This window comes from Cyanistes caeruleus, chromosome 6 (assembly GCF_971803275.1).
Source record: "Cyanistes caeruleus chromosome 6, bCyaCae1.hap1.1, whole genome shotgun sequence".
Lineage (NCBI taxonomy): Eukaryota > Metazoa > Chordata > Aves > Passeriformes > Paridae > Cyanistes > Cyanistes caeruleus.
This window is the reverse complement of record NC_141706.1, coordinates 61,503,209-61,520,325: the sequence shown is the minus strand read 5'-3', so window position 1 is coordinate 61,520,325 and position 17,117 is coordinate 61,503,209. Positions and strand designations below refer to the sequence as shown.

The window sequence follows — 17,117 nt, the reverse complement described above, 5'->3', positions numbered from 1 at the left end:
TTTATTTATCTATCACAAGCTTATTTTTACTGCTGACAAATATTTTCTGTGTAGTTTGAAATTCAAAAGAAATAGTCACACACAGTCATTAATGTTTAAAGTCACAGGATATTATTTAGTGTAGTGCTAGTTGTATTATATTATACATTATGCATTAAATACTTTTTGGTGGTACACTTATTAAATACAAATTGAGGCAAACCAATCCCTCAGTGGAAACAGACCTGCCAAATAACTATTTTCTTTTTACTTTCAATCTGACATACAAATGAAGATCTTTTGGATTTCAAAGCTGGTGCTGTTTTTACTCCCCTCTCTCAGTTTTCAGTGTGGATTTCCAGGGCTGTGGGGACTTGTTAAGGAAAGATCAAACATAATATATATATGTATTAATGCATGAAACAGATATATTTACCTCACTGGGGCATTGAGAATTAATTAGTCGCTGATTAGAAAGTGGTGGAAAGTGAAAACCACTATCTAAGCACTCGGTGCTGTTATTCCTTTGAACGTGCAGCTGGAGATGGAGGCAGCCAGAGCCATGGGATGTGTCTGCCTGTGGGCAGCTGTGGCTCTGCACACCCACCTGGTGGGTTCTGGGGTGGCTTTCCTGGGCTGCTTAGGTGTGGACACTCCTGATGAACCAGCCTGTGTCCACAGCCTGGCCTGGAGGGGCTGCTCCATGCTCAGTCCATGGCTGTGAGCTCAGGAGCAGCCCCAGGACCCCGCAGGCTGCTGGAATGCCTGGATCCTGATCACACTGGGAGAAGGGTAAGAGCAGAGCAAACGTGAGAGAATGGCTCCCATCAACAACCCCCAGCCGCACCAGGCACTTCCCAAGCCTGATTAACCACCCCCAGATTTATTTTCTGTGGATATGTTCATTCTTTCATTGTCCCCTTGAAGCCAGGTAAACCCTCAGCATCCCCAGGGCAGTGCTGCAAGGAGCTCACAGAGATGTTTGGTTTTTTTAAATTCAATTTTCTTTTTGTTTACTTGTTTCTTTGTGTTGGTTGGTTGGTTTTTTTTGTTTTGTTCTTGATTTTTGTTTTGTTATTTTTTTGGTGTTTTGATTTGTTTTTGTTTTTTTTTTCTTTTGGAAAGCCCTCTTTTTTTGTTTGTTTTTAACCTGTCATCCACTGGTTTGATGCCATCTTGTTTCTGTGCTGTGGAAGGCAATGAGACACCAGTCCCTGCTCACCCTCTCCATATGATTCCTGAGCTTACAGTCCCTTATCACATCTCCCCTATCAAATCCCAGCATGAGAGGCAAGACAAATCCTGCTCAGCTGTCTCCTGTGTGGGTTAATTTCCCTGAACTTTCCTCTAAGGACAAAGCCCATTGAGCTGAGGGATGGAGAGCTTGGTCAAAATGAACTTGCAGACTGTGAGTTTTTCTGCAAAGCCTCTGGGAAGGTGAGAGCTCTCATCCCATGGGAGGGGAAGGGGAGGCACCAAGGGATGAGTTTGGAAAGGAGATTTTTGTAGCTAGCTCAGATTGTTGAATTACTGCTCCTGTGTGAATTTTTGTTTCTAAATGCAGTGGCAGGTATTAGGATATTGGGATTGCAATTAGGAGGCAGGATAACCAGGGGTTTTATGTATGTGTCTTTTGATATTTAAATTTTCTACATAGAGTCATAGCTCTGGAGCTGCCTGTGCTGGCTTTGCAGCTCTTGTCTAACCAGTGAAACCCATTTAAATCACGGAGACTCTTGGGTCTTCCAGCTGTCACAGCCCCTGCTACAGCAAGAGAATCAGAAAAACCACTCTACCACCTCTGGCTCAGTTTAGCAAACATGATTTGGGTTTTCATGTGGGCTGGAGGATGGTGTTGTGTTGGGTGGGGTATCCAGATATCCAGTGCATCCCCAGCCATACAAGCAGCAAGTCTCAGACCATGTCTAGAGAGAAGGGAATGCCGCAAAAATCTGGAAAAAAAATCAAAAAACATCAAAGAAATTAAATAAAACATTAAACTAAAGAAAAATAATAGATCATTATGGCTTTGTGGGATTAGAAACACTTCTTAGGCAGCCTTTAACCCCTTAATTCACTGCCAGTGAGTTAATTTAGTTCACTCAGACCTTGTGCATGAACAGAAAGCAAGAATTTGAGAACCATGGCACAGGGGTGTGGGGTGCTGGGGTGGTGCCATCAGCCCCTCAGAGCAGCTGGAGCTGAGCAGGGTTTTCAGCCCCTGCAGGAGCAGCTGAGCCCTGGGGTGATGGTCAGCCCTGGCACAACCCAGCCTCTTCTTGCCCATGTGCTGGAAACATAAAAGTAAAATGCCACTCTACAGAGCCATGCTGAGGCCTGCCCTGAACTCCCCTGGAGGTCTTGACACGATGTTTTCCTTCCCTTGGGGACATATAAAAGCATTTATCCACACAATCCATGTGTGCTGGGGGCTGCCCTGGGAGCGTGTCCATGGCTCAGGCACGGCTGTCAGGGGCTCCACACATCTCAGTGCATTTCAGCTCAGACCCCCTGGACACACATCAGCATTTTCTCAATATTGGTCTTTCTGCTTCAGATGGATTGAGCAGAGACTAATTCCTCTTTTCTTGAAAGCAGCCCAGGCCTCGGTGCCCGAATCTCTCATTAAACAAGCAGATTTACTGCCTTCTAATTTCCTATAGATTTTGCATTAGCCTCTTACCTGCTGTGCCTCCCACAGCAGACTGGATGAGTCTGTTCCCCATCCGGGTGGCAAACAGTGTCAGGACTCTAAGCACATTTACAGGACTTTAAGCACATTTACAGGACTTTAAGCACATTTACAGGGCGTGGTGGCTGCTGGCTGGCACCGACTGCTGACTGCAGCAGGTGAGGGGACAAGCTGTAGCTGCCATCAAGGAAAACCTCCAGGCTTAGGCTCATTTTATCCAAATCTGTCAGAGACTTAACATCTTTGTCTGCATGTAATTGAGGACATGAGAGGACAGGGAAGTAAGTGGATAGGCAACAGCACAGACCGATGGGGGGACTGCTGAGACAACCAAAAGGAATATGAGAAAACCAGGAAAAAACATTAAAAATAGCTCCAGTTTTCAGGGCCACATAGTGCAAGGCCTATAGAAACTGAAGGGAGGGTCATAAATCCATTAAAACTATTTACAACACTATGAGAACAGGGACAGTATTACATTTTCCCCCGCCACTTCAGCCCCCAGTGAGGAGGAAAGGGGATGGATGGGGAATGGGGCCCACCAGACAGTGGGATGAGGTGCTGGGAGGGGGCTCAGGAGAGGTGGGTTTGCTGGAGCAGCTCCCAGTAGATCCTGTAGCACTGGTGGGAGCAGCAGCAGCACACAGGGAGCTGCCATGGGCTGGGTGCTGGAGCAGTGAAGGCAGTGCAGGCTCTGGCTCCTTTCCTGGGAATGGTCCTGGGGATGGACAGGGTGCTGGCTCCTCCCTGCTGGCCTGGCAGATGTCTTCTCTGCCTTCAGCCCCATCTGACCCCGCAGGGAGAGCTGAAACTCAGTCTCCTGCTGTCCATTGGGAAGAAACCATGAGAAAACAGCAGTGTTGCGAGTCAGAAAAGAGTCTGTTTACATCTTTGCTAGAGCGGATGAAAGCACCCAACCAGCCCTGTTTATTTTAGCAAATGTTTTATGGATCGTCAGGAATTTTCATTAAAGCGTTATTTTAAAATTTTCTTCTCCTCTTCCTGAATCAGGAGATAGCAGAAAGCCAAGGAGACCCTCCTGAGACCTGGTGTGGAGTGTCTAACAGGGTAATTAATCCACGTTCTCTAAGAAACTCTCCTTCACATCTCACAACTTCAAAGAAAAGCCCCACAAGGTTTGCACCCCACTGGCTGCAAGGTGTCCATGTCTTGCTGTCTGACATTTGAAGCAAAGGGGATTCATTCTCCCACATCCAAGCTGAAATTCCCCAGGTACTAATCAACAATCTCACGTTTTCAGCTTGAAATGATTTGTGTGAAAGGCATTAGACGGTAGGAAGTGGGGTGTATGACAGAGTTCTCACTCAGCCTTTCCAAAGAGGAAGTAATTTTTTTATTTGCATTCCTTGCCTGGTGACGTTTAAGATTTTTGCTCTCAAATTTTAAGCAGTAGAGGGAACTGGAACACCCTGTGCTTCAGCAGTGTTAGAAACAAAATCTGGCTGTTGAGTGTTTGTGTGTTGTCTTAGACCTGAGGTTCCATGCTGAGATATCTTCTTTAGTGGAAATTAAATAACATACAGTTGCCCCTGTCTACAAGGCTCATTACTGTCTGTCAGTTCTGACCATTATATCCACTTAAAATACCACAGGGAGAGCTTATTGGGATTCTTCTGATATACTATTCCTCCAAAAGTCAATCAAAAACCAATCTAGTGCACTTAAGGCTTTTACTGCTTTGCTGAAGACAATCTCCCAGTATCGGCTAATCTGCACAGCCTGCTCCGATAGCACAATGATTTTTGAGGGCATGTGAGAAGAGATTACCTGCCTGTTTGTAAATGAGAATAATGGCTCGCTTTTCCTGGGCTCTGGGTGTGCCACCAGAGGTGACAAACCCAATTACTCCTCCTTCTCCAACCAGAAGAGGGGGAAAAACCCAAGCACAACGTGTTTGGACTGTGCCATAAAGGTGGCATCAAAGCTGGGTGTGAGGAAGCACCAGTGGGGTCAGTGGGGTCAGTGGGACCAGTGGGATCAGTGGGGTCAGTGGGACCAGTGGGGTCAGTGGGATCAGTGGGACCAGTGGGGTCAGTGGGGTCAGTGGGACCAGTGGGGTCAGTGGGGTCAGTGGGATCAGTGGGGTCAGTGGGACCAGTGGGGTCAGTGGGATCAGTGGGACCAGTGGGGTCAGTGGGACCAGGGGGGTCAGTGGGATCAGTGGGGTCAGTGGGATCAGCGGGGTCAGTGGGACCAGTGGGGTCAGTGGGATCAGTGGGGTCAGTGGGACCAGTGGGACCAGTGGGACCAGTGGGATCAGTGGGACCAGTGGGGTCAGTGGGGTCAGTGGGATCAGTGGGATCAGTGGGACCAGTGGGGTCAGTGGGATCAGCCTGCCAGGGAGGTGAGCAGCAGGCAGTGGAGCTGAGTTATTTCCCCGAGGTGCTGGTATGTGAGGCAGGCTCCAGCGTGGGAGGAGAAGGGTTTGTTTTGAGAGCAGCTCATAGTCCCACAGCGTCCCAGGACCTGTGCATCGCTCTGCTCTGCACCCAGGGCAGGGAAACAGGGAATGGGAAGCAGCAGAGGCACAGCAGGGTGCATGGAGGGAGACAGCCTGCCAGAGCAAGGGGACAGACCTGAATGATGCTTCCTGCAGGTGGAGGGGTGGATGGACAGATGGACAGGCACAGCACTGTCCAGATAGAGTGCCAGAAGAGTTAAGAAAATATTGTGTCCCTATTAAGGGTCTGTGAACTTCTGGGACACTTCTCAGGGGTGGAGCAGCACCCTCCCCATCACAAAGACAGGGAAAACAAGGCACAAAACAATTCAGCAATAAGCACAGATAGTTTAGAGAAAAGTGCAGAAGAGAGCAGAGAGATCCCTGCTCCCTGTCCTGTTTTACTGAAAACAGTGTCCCTTTGCTCCCTCAATTTAAAAGTAAGTTTCACTTCTATATTTTTCAAAACATGCAGTGTCCCTGAGGGTTGTGTACTGGCAGTCAGCATCAGTCTGGCTTCCAGATGACACAGAATGCCTCCATGGATCCTCTCACCATCCATAACCCAGGTATTCCAGCACTGCTGATGCTCTCACTCACCCTGAGAGGCTCAATGCCTTTGAGGAGAGACAGCCCACACTCTGTTCCCTTCCTGTTTTAGCCCTGTCATAAAGCCAGGGCTCTCTTTTTGTGCCAAAACCCCCAACTCAAGCATCAATTTATGCATATTTCATGCATACCTGAGGTATCCTCTGCACAGCTGTACAGAGCTGTACAGAGTTGTACAGTTGTACATCTAAACAAAGGCAGATTTCTCCAAGTATAGCTTTTACTGAGACAGAAAAGTGCAGTGCTGGGGCTTAGCACAGCCTGAACACCAGTGTTCTATGGGTATAGCAGTCGTGAGTTGTCTTTTGGTTGTAAGAAATGACTGGTGTCCTTCACAAACTCCTTGGGGCTCAGGTATGCTCCTCCCTGCCAGAGAAAGACATTTCTTGCTTTCCTGAGCTCTGTTCAGACAATTTTCATGCCAGGTTGTGCATGTAGTCTGTAAGCACATTTAGTGGTGTTTGAATGTGTTAGGGAGCTGGACACTTACTGTGACGTTCCAGGGCCCCATTTTTAATATCCAGGGCTAAAACTCAGTTTCTTTTTCTCTTTCCCTTAGGTGAGCCTGGAATCACCCTCTATTAACTCAAGGTGGAGTTTCCTTGCTATAGGAGTTTTTCTAGGATACAGAAAGCACAGAACAAATGCAGTGTTGCCTGAGGTTAAACTGCTCCAGACCTGCCTTCAGAGTCCTTCCCTCATTGCAGAAAGGAATGGGCTGCATGAGACCACAGAATACTTCGGGACCAGAGAGGGCTGCACTCATCTTACCTGCTCCTTGCTTTCCTAAGAGGTTTGTTAAGAAATATTTCCTATATTTCATGCTTTAACTATCAGTATGAGCATTTGGCTACTTATTTCTCTAATTCCATTCTGGCCATACTCTTGTAAAACCTCACCCTTCGCATTACAAAATATTAAACAAACAGTCTTTTGTGACACTAAGGTGTAATACTATTTTGGAAGCACAATAAAGAGATCATTGTATTCCAGGTGGTTCAATGACAAATGTGGTTCCTAATTTGAGTAACACCTCTCAGTCCCTGCAGAGGTTTTCCCTTCCAGCTGTGTGCCCTGGGAAGCACCATGGGAGCAGCAGCCCTGGCAGCAAGAGCAGGTGAACAGATGCAGCCCAGTTCACTCACAGTTCATGGCTGGGGCTCTGCTGCCTGCAGAGGAAACAGAGCAACCCAGGTTCCTCCCTTCCTGCCCAGCCTGGAGGGAAGTGTCTGTGTCTGAAGCTAGCAAAGGGGGACACTAATCACTCCTGTCCTGCTGATTACTCAAAAGCAGAGGCTGACTTTCTAAGCTTGTGGTTTTGAGTGTCCCCGCACAGACACAGCGCCTGACAGCACGGCAGAATTTGATGTGTTTATCCACAGCTCCCTGGGACACAGAGGAGTGTGCTCCTCTCTCTCCTTCTGTTTTATGGATGAGGAATGGAGCAGAGATGCTAAAGCTCAGCCTGGCTGTCTTGACAGCAGCCATCAAAGAATTCCACAGCAGAGAAAGGAGCCTGTCACTGAGTATTTCTCCTCCGTGCAGAGAAGCCCTGCAGCACTGGCCAAGGGGCCACTGAGCAGCAGGAAAGGCTCCATCTGGGTCTGGGGAATCATCTCCCTGCTCCCAGGTCACCTTCCTGGAGTTCATGTCCCAAGTGCTTCCATCCTGGTCCCTCCACCTGGGGTAGATAATGACCTGGTTACCTCCTTTCTCCCCTCTTTAGTGCATTCTGCAGGGGAAAGTGATGGCACTGCTCTGTGCAGGGTGCAGCCAGGTTCAGCTGTTGTAAATGCTTAACGAGGCTTAAAGGGGTGGTCACATGTTGGGTTTGAGCTGCTAAAGCCTGCATTTGCAGTTGAAAACTCAAACAGTGTAAAAATTGTAAAGTGACTCATAGAATGACTAACATGACATCTGTATAGACTTCAGGAGACATTTTCTACCCTTTTCATACCCAATCACAGATTAATTCATCAGTTTGATAAAATAAAAAGTAATTAATATATTTCTGTCGTGTATCTCCTTGCAGTCAGAATGATAAAATATTCACAAGAGAGGTGGCTTGGAAACACGAATTTGATGAAGATGATTTAAAAAGAAAGAAACTTTAATTAAAGTCTAGAAAGGTCATTGAGTCCTACCATCAGATAATGGTAAAATTATAAAACAGATGGCAAATGTCCCCAAGAAGAAGAGAAGCAGTGGTCTGGAAAAAAATGAAAGAGCTATTGCTAACAAAGTAAAACTCAACTCAGCACAGGCACTGCTTTAACAGCCTGGAGAACAGGGAGAAGTGGCCAGACAGTTTGGACTTGTACTAGACTTTTTGACTGCTATTAAAGATATTTAACTGATGGAGAAGGATGTTGTATTTGATTTGTCTCAGTCATTTCACAGATTTCTTTTTTGACTATGCAGTGTGACAGAGGAAGATCCTTTGGTGTCTCCAGAGAGAGCGAACCTGAGTTGATTTTAAATCTTGTTCCAGAGGAATGCTAAAGGTGAGGACCCACAGACCCAGATATTCTTAGATAACTGTTCAGAACTGAAGCTTGTAGTCAAAATTTCAGTGTTTTAATCCCACTGCTGGATGAGCTGTGTGTGTTGGGAAGGGCTGTGGACTGAACCATGGCAGGGTCATCCCAGGGACACTAAGACCAGGGCATGACACCTCAAACTAACCTTCACCTCTAACCAGAAACCTTTTCTTTTTTGGAAGATCATGGACTGAGACAAGAATAGGAAAGTCAAGCAGATGAGGAAGCCCTAAGATGGCAATGAATGCATAATTTTTGCCTGAAAAAGAAGAGATATCCAGCCTGCCCCATGGCTTAGATGTTATCTTGTATGTTGCAGGACTATGTGACCTGGTGTAATGCAATATTTGTCAGGAGGAATTGTGTAATGTATGTGGCAACATGATGCTGTGCAGGTCTTGTATCCTTTCTGTCTTTGAGGGAAATAAGGAGGTTTCAAGAAACCAGAAAACTGGAGTATTTTTATTCACCCTCTGATTAGTCTTAGATTAAGTGTGGGCTGCTGCTTCCCCAGAAATCCCACTGCTGCTCCCAGAGCCTTGTTCAGGTCTTGGCACTAGGGAAGGCCAGGTTCAGGGCTGCTCATGCAACCCTAATTCCCCATGATATCATCTTCACTTATGCTGTCACAATCTATTTCTTCCACTAAAGCCTGTCTCAGCTGAGGCAGAGGAGTGGTGGTGCTCACTGACTGAGCAGCTATTGCAGACACTTGGCTCCTTATTGCTCCACACACAGCCCCAGGCAGGAGCTCCTCTTGGCTTTAAGCTCTCCTGGGATTTTCTTGTGCCTGTTGCTGCAGGGTGAGTAATGGAGGGATGGAGAGATATTGAGAGGTTTGTGAGGAGGCTGAGTACCTCCCTGCAGAGCACCTGAACCGTCAGAGCACTTCACCTCCCGCAGCTCCCACCGTCCTGTGGTACCCAAGGGGGTTCCCCAGGAGACTGAACTGTGCTGAGCACATCCCCAGTGGTGATCACACCACCATCCCAGCTAGAACAAATGGATTTCTCTTCTCCTCCCAGCTTTCTAACCTTGCAGACAGAGGAGGTAAATGCTCTCCTTGGCTGCCTGGCATTGACTTGCAGCTCAAACACGTTTGTTATGGTGAGCAATGCTGTTGTGGAGGAAATGTCGAGTGGCTACGTAATGAAACATGCCAACAAAATATATATACACCAAACAGAATTCCCAGGGTCTCATGCTTCACAAACAGAACAGTAGGGCACTTTGCAAAGGCATCTCATTGATTTTAGCAGAGGACAGGTTTCTCTCATCATCTGAGTCAGCCTTGATGTTGCTGACGATCAAACAGCATCCTTGGCACCTGTCTCAGGCTCTCAGCAGGGGGACGTGCTGAGATTTGAAGTGATGGCCTCAGACATTTAAATCACAAATCCTTCTCCCACATTGTAGATAAAAGCAGGTGAAGACAGGCAAAACTAAGCTGTGGCACATGTGACCTGTCAGGGTGGGCTGAGGGAGGCAAACCAGGTTCTACCCCCGGTTATCCACACAGCTCCTCTGCCTGGTGTGACCCCTCCTGAAGCAGAGCTGGCTGAACAGACTGTTAGTCCCTGAGATACCCTACTACTCAGGGATTTCTTCAATAATTAAAACCTGGCAGACACAGATACCTACACCCCATACAGGAGTCCTGCTAATTGTGGCTGGGTGGGCAGCACTGCAGTAAAATTGGTCTATGAACTTCAGCTGGAACCTGGTTCATAAAATGATCTTCAAATGTCCCCAGAGCTCTGCGTCCTCTGACCCAGCATCCTCTCTCCTTTCAGCCATCTCTGTGCTTCAGCATTGCCTCTCTATCACAGCAAACTGAAAGACTGAAGCAGTTTCCATGTGCAGTGTTTTATTTGTATAACTCACATGTGAAAGGTCAAAGGTGGGCTAACAGGGCTGCTCTTTTCCCTGACATCCTCAGCATCCCTTTGGCTAGTCAAGATGCTAAAGACAGATGACAGCACAGACCAAACTCTCTTGGTTATCTGTTGGGCACACATTGGATGAACTGAGGCAGACAGAAACCAGATCTACGTGCCTTTTTCTTTTCTCTTTTTGAAGGAAAATCGTGCTCCCAGGGAACAGGGATCTAACACAACAGAGTTTGAACATACTTTTATTGTTTTCTGTAGCAATTAGTTGAGTTTCTTTTGGTTTGTCTTTAATCTGTTATCTCATGTCTACTACATTTTCCAGAAAGTTGCTTTGATTTACAATGCATTATAGATTCTAAAGGAAATAACTCCCCTTCCTTTTCCTTATTTAAATCGGTTAATGTGTTTAAACATTTTCTCCCCCTGCCAAAGGCACTATAAAAGAAGGGCTTTTGCTGTGGTGTCCTTGGGGCAGCTCACTGCTTTCATGTACATACCCAAGTATGCAGCTTCCCTCCATCACTTATAACATTCCATCATCTGAAATGGGTCCTTTAGTTATACTTTGCAAGAAAAAAAAATAATAATTTGAAAGCTGTTGCTTAAGGGATCTTTTTGTCATTTTAACCCCTGGCTAATGCTTTTAAAAGAAAACAAAACTTACTGTTATTTTATTTTAAAGCACAACTCTTATTTCAGAATTACACCTAAGGAAAACGTGCCAGAAGTTTGGAGATTTTGAGGAAAGAAAGTTGAAAATGAGCACACTTTTTGCAAATTCCCCTTCATCCTCTTTGCAGATCCCCTTCATGCACCAGGAGAAATAAAACCATGATTTGCAGGAAATTTCAAGTGGACTGCAATAAAAAAATAAAACAGTTTTTTCACTGTAAATGAATGACAAATGCCGTTTGAGATAGACTTCAAAAGAAAAATAGAGGCGGGCACCCTTCCGCAGGTGTTCACACCTGCAGCACATTCCCAGCACAAGCGATTCATCTGAACAGAGCAGGAAAATTTGTCCCAGATAAGAACGGGGGGTATCGGCCCCCTCCAAGGGCCATTTGCATCCGAAAGGGGCAGATTCCTGCTGGGGGAGAGGCATTTGCAAGCATTAGCATATGTGCATGCCCGGGGACAGAGCTGAGCCCACCCTGGGTGCTCCTGGGACCGAGGATGCTGAAAGGATTCCCGAGGGCAGCACCTGCCCAGGTGGGTTCTCCTTGGGCACCTGCATCTCTTGTGAATGGCTTTCGGGCACAGGAGATGGCTGTGCCTGGCCACACAACCCCCAATTTGCCTTTCCAAAAAGAGGAGAGCTCTCCCCAGCCCCGCGGGGAAACTGGGGGAATTGTCTCCTGTTGGTGGGGCATCAGTGATGCTGGGACTAAAGGCAGCTTGATTTTACAGAGGGGAAACAGCCCTCACCAACTCTTGATTATTCCCCCCACCCTTGTGTGAATGCACTTCTTCGTTCCCAGTTTGCATCCTGTGAACTAGCTCCTGATGAGGTAAATATGTCCAGTGTTGACATTTCATTGTCAACAATGACAATGTTGTTATTTACATTATACAACATTATTATTACAATATTATACAACATTGCCAACAGTAAAACTGTTGGTTTTAAACCTTTTAACAACTATAATAAATGATTTTATTTATTTATTTAATTAATTAATTAATTTTTTATTTTTTTTTAATTTTTAAATTTTTTGGACGTCCTTCTGGACTTTCGAAATATTATGGTTCACCCTGGAACTTTTGTTTGTTTGATTAATTTGTTTAATTACTTTGTTTGTTTAATTTAAGCTAGTTCTTATAAGTCTGATTGCAAAGTGATGACCTCAAATCAGGGTCCTCATTTCTCTGGTGCAGTGGACCCAGCGTTTTTGGTGAGGTGTGCAGGTGATACCTCAAGCAGCAGGAGCAGGGTATGTTTGAATCCTAAACGGTTTGAATAAATCTGCAATAGGGGTACAAATACACCCATGCAGACAGAAAGGAGTGGATGAAATGTAATCGTTGTCACACACACACACAGTGAATGCCAAATAAATACCAAGTAAATACATTTATGTCCAGGAAGAGTAGAGTGTGTTGCTAAAAGAAGCAATGCCTTTTAATCTGGTTATATGTGATGTATAGTTATGTCATTGCAATGTGCTTATCACCAGCTGGATGTGACAGATAGCCATATAAGTACATCTCGTTTATTAACTCATCCTTATGGTGTAAGGCCATATAAACAACGTATTCATAGCCATGTAAAATCTCTCCTGCTTATCAGCTCATCATCTCACTTCTTATCTCAGCAGAAAATGTCCTCTCTCTTACTTGAAACTTCTTGGCTCACACTTCTTATTTGGGTGAATGACTCGGTCCTTTAGTTTATCAGATGGGATGTGGGGAGGAGCTCGTGTGAAAATGCCTGGCCCAAAACAGAGCGGAGAAAACGAGTCTGGGAGGGTCTTTAGGAAGTTATGGTGTTGATTCCCTGGCTGTGAGCAAGGACTGGCAAGGCCTGTGCAATGCTTGTGGAAATTTCATTACTACCCTGACAAGTCTTTGGTAAGAGAAGAGGGGCAGGCCAAAACCAAACTGGATCCATCCCAGCACCTCCAGGGAGGGATTAAGGCAGGCTGGGAATGAGAGAAGCAAGCCCAGGGCATCAGGCACCTCCAAGGCTGAAACTGCAAGACAGCAGTGTTAAAGGAGGGGTAGCAGCCCATTTTTGCTGTTTATTTTGATCTTTTCTTGCTTCTGGTAGTGCCCAGGGTGCCTAAAGGACAGCTTGTCAACACCTGTAAGTGGAGATGTACTGAATTGCTATTTATTTTTCATTGCAATAACAAATTGTGGAACACTGAGCACTATGTGACAGCAAGAGATTTGTCATGGTCACCTTTTAATATCTGTGTTTTCAAGCCCTTTCTGAAACTGTGTTGATTGCAATCCCATTTTATAGTGGGGAAACTGAGGCACAGGAGCTTGCTGAGGTCTTGGACTGGGGACAATAACAGAATAGGAATTAAACTTTATGAGTCACAGAGGTATCAAATAAGCAGCACACAGAGTAGCTGATTCAGATGAAAGATGCTTGTCTACTTTATTGATGTACACAATTATCTGTGACCCTGATGCTGCAGGACAGATGATGCTATTACTACCTCATAGTAAGGAGAAATTACAAAGGCTTTGTCAGGCTCATTTTGGTCTGATCCCTTACTCAGGAGCATCTGAGCCAGAAGTAATTAATAATTTGTTCCTCCTAGGCAAATTACCATTAAAATCTTTTCATCTTGCTCTTTTCCTGTGAAGAGTTGTGGATATGCAGTATATTTCTTAGAAAAGCGTGTTGTGAAGCATTTTCAGAGAATTTAATCCCTTCCACTCCATCTTTAACCTGCTTTCCTACGGGAACAAGGCACATACAATTGCAGGAGTTAGCCACCTACAGCCTCTCTACTTTCCTCTTGACCTTTAATAAGGGTGAGCCTCTCAGTTGATTCCAACTGCAGCTGACAGGGGGATGGAGGTCTCAGAGACACTCGGATCTTGAGAGTTTTGTGGAACTGGCAGCAGGAGGAAGCCCTTGGGGGATCACCACCAGAGACTCCAGCGTGACCCTCACAGCTGTGGCAGAGCTGGGTGTGAGAGGGGAGCACCTGAAATATCATGGGTGTGTTGCAAAGCAATGTATCAAAATCACGGGCACGTAAGAAAAATAACCAGCAGTGGTTCTGCTCTCCTGGACTATTTTGTTCCCTCTCTAAACTCTCCTTTTTGGAGGGACCTCTCTGGGAGTCACTGACTCTAGCTGCCTGAGGAAGGGATTGGGGAGTTCCAAGCCAACCAAAAACATGCTCTAAGTGTCTGGCCATCGTGTTGAGACTTTGCTGTGCCACCTTGGAGGGATGTGAATGAGGACCAAGACCTGCATGCCCTGGGCACTTGGGATTTTCCTTCCCCACCAGGTCATGTCCCTTCTGTCTTGCAAACCACTGGGACTTAGCTGGCTTTAACAGAGCCTCAGCAGCTTCCTCTGGGTGAGGAAACCTTTCCTCTCCAGCCCAGAGGGCTCATGTGATGCTGGCTGTTAATTCTTGGGCTGCTCCAGGACTGATGGCAGCTCCTGGGAAGGGGCCAGCTGAAGTAAGATGAAGTGACACACCTACATGGTCCCAAATGGAATGCTCTGGTATGCAGAAATCTATCTTATCCCACCTTATGTTCATCACCATGTTCTCCTGGCAGGCTCTGAGGTGTAACCAACCTCTAGAACACACAAATTATCAATTCCTGGATGAGGATGGACAATTTTCTGTGAGTCACACACCGGCTTGCCTTTATTTAAAAAATAGGAGGGGCAGAGGGAAAGGCTCAGTTCCAGGCTTTTCCTTGAGAAGCGTAAGAAGGCAGCTGCCTTTCACTAAGGAAAACAGCAGTGATGTCTGTAAGAGCAGGGTGCAGCTGAGATGATCTTTCAGCTCATCCTGTGGTCACTCCAGCAGGTGCATGGTGCATTACTGGGTGTTGAGAAGATAATGGCCCCAGAGAGAAGCTGATATTCCTGCTGAGCAAAGATGCAGTGCTCTTAAATGACTGGCAAAGCAATGAGATGATGCTTGAATTACACCTACTTGGCCTCCCTGTTTTTAAATTTTTTTATTTTTTTTTTTACCCAGATCACTTCCATGGCATGAAATCCCAAAAAGTGACACTCAGCAGCTATCAACAATTTTAATATGGACTTTTCTGAGGGAGCCAGAAAAATAAAAGCTTTTCCCAAGGTCATTAGCTGACAATTTCAGCCTGTTTGAAAATTGCTTGCACTCTCTGCTAATTGGTCTACCAGACCTGTTCATTTGTTAATTTGATGCCATTAGGTAACTGGCACATCTCTGCTGCAGACAGAATAAGACAAGAGCTGAGGGTACTATTTTGGTCTTTTTCTTTGGATGTTTTTAGAGGAGCTGGTGCAGAGCAAAGCTGCTCTGTCCCTGCTGTGGGGACCATCCTCAGGGGTGGTAGGACACTGTAGAGACACTCTGGGCTGGGTATCACCTCTGCTGGGTGATATAAAACCTGGAGTCGAGGTGAAGTGGAATAGACTGAATGAATAAATTACTTCAGGTTGAGTGAATAGCTCAACATTAAAGCAATTATTGTAATTACTTAGATTGGCCCCAAATTGACTGGTTTGGGATTTGCAAAGTGAAAGAGAAAAAGGTGTTTCAGGGTTAAATGGATGCTTTATTTGACCAAAAATGAGTCCCATAAGTAAGAGTGAAAGGTTGGACGTTGAGAACAGATACTAATATCTGTCATGACCCTCTCCTTTCTGACCATAGCCTGGGATGAGGGCTCAGGTCTCAGTCATTGCCCTCCACGAGGGTGCCTTGGAATTGGGCTGATTTCCATCTCTTCTACCATTTGTGTGAAACATGAATGGGCAGAGGGGTGAAGAGGCAGATCATCTCTCTGTCTGGTGAGCCAAGCTCAGGAAAGAAACTCTGATCACCCTGTGTGGGAATACCCCGCTGTGCCCACCCCTGGACATGCCCTGCATGGTCAGGCTATTTTTGGAGGAGAAAGACTTTGAATTGAACAGGGATGCGATTTGAACTGAAATTAATGCCTGAGATGCTGCAGCAGAAGAGACATCAGCTGTGTCTCTCAATCTGTGAAAGGTGCCAAATGCCCTGAAACTATTTATACATTTAAGAGTACTCAGCAAGTGCAACCCAAACTGTTTCAGGTTGGCTGAAGCAGGATCTTTTAGCAGCTTCCCCGTATACTTAAAAAAAAATTGCTTTTTCACATATCAGGTCTACCTCCCCCAGCCTGTTGCGCTGCTGTGCCAAGCAGAAACCCTCAGATTTATTTTACTGGTGTTAAGGACCTGCTTGTTTTGGAAAATGGTGGCCAGAATTTCTCTGGTGTAAAGAAAAACTAATCAGCCCAGACAGTGCACAGATTTGCTGGGTTCCACCAGGAAAGGGCTCAGCTAAGCTCCATGAGCTGACCCCAGGGTTGGGGGAACTTGTGTCATTGTCAGACTGGACTTTGTCCCCCATTGTCCAGCAGTTCTGCCTTGCTCTGGTACCACTCTCTTACTTTTGTGCCCTGTAAACAGCTTTAGGACCAAGTACTGCAGTGATCATCCCATGGGACTGCTCATAAACCCCTTGTATCCTTTACTTTTATCCATCATCCTTAGCCTTCCCTTGTATCCTTCACCCCAAAGAGACCAGGAACATCTCAGTCTCAGCAAGACAAAAGAAAACAACTTACAACCCCAAATTTAGAACAGGTTTTTTGTTTTTTTTTTTGCTTTTCAATTAGGTAGGAAAGTTATTGCTCTCACTGCCTGGACTTGGCAACTGAACAGTTTTAGGTAAAAGGTGCTTCTTTTACCCCACAGGCCTAAGAAAATGCTGGTTTTGTGTGTGATGTAGGTGCTGGGCACACCTATTGGAGCAGATCCCCGGAGCACTGTGCCAGGGTGCAAAGTGAAGAGGACTTTCAATCCTGCATTGGATCTGCCCCTGTTTGGAAAGCTGGGAGTGGGGAACTGGTAAAGAACCCCCAGAGAGGGACTTGGCTTTGGGCAACCTGTGTTTTGGTGAGGCTGGATGAAGGAAAACAAGCAAAAGCCTATGTAATTCTCCCTGGACTGGGGCTTTCACCAGCCTGGCTACGCTGGTCACAAATCACACCTCATTGCGCCTGACAGCCACAGCTAGGCTGGAAAAACCTTGTCATCCTGACCCAGCCTCAGGAGCTGGAGGATTTAGTGAGATCTTCTTTTGCTGTGTTTTCAGAATTTCTTAAGAAAACACTTTTGTTCTGTGGGTGATTTCACAAGTTGGGAGAAAAGCAGCTGTTGGTGCTTCACAGCTCAGATTTCCCTGAGAAGTGTAAAGTCTCAGCTGGACACC

General features: G+C 46.0%; 2 long non-coding RNA genes across 3 annotated transcripts; both read left to right on the top strand.

The window, feature by feature from the left end:
• Window positions 1-1,291: 1,291 nt before the first annotated feature.
• LOC111929597 (uncharacterized) lies at window positions 1,292-8,663 on the top strand. Of its 2 annotated transcripts, none has more exons than XR_015287859.1 (5): window positions 1,292-1,416; window positions 3,683-3,739; window positions 6,301-6,534; window positions 8,163-8,245; window positions 8,464-8,663. It is a non-coding gene; the product is annotated as an uncharacterized LOC111929597 (long non-coding RNA). The 2 variants fall into 2 exon arrangements; XR_002864755.2 differs by having other exon boundaries at window positions 1,303-1,416; window positions 3,683-3,904.
• A 334-nt stretch (window positions 8,664-8,997) lies between these two features.
• On the top strand, window positions 8,998-11,019 carry LOC147652747 (uncharacterized). Its single transcript, XR_015287858.1, has 2 exons — window positions 8,998-9,084; window positions 10,873-11,019. It is a non-coding gene; the product is annotated as an uncharacterized LOC147652747 (long non-coding RNA).
• Window positions 11,020-17,117: the final 6,098 nt, after the last annotated feature.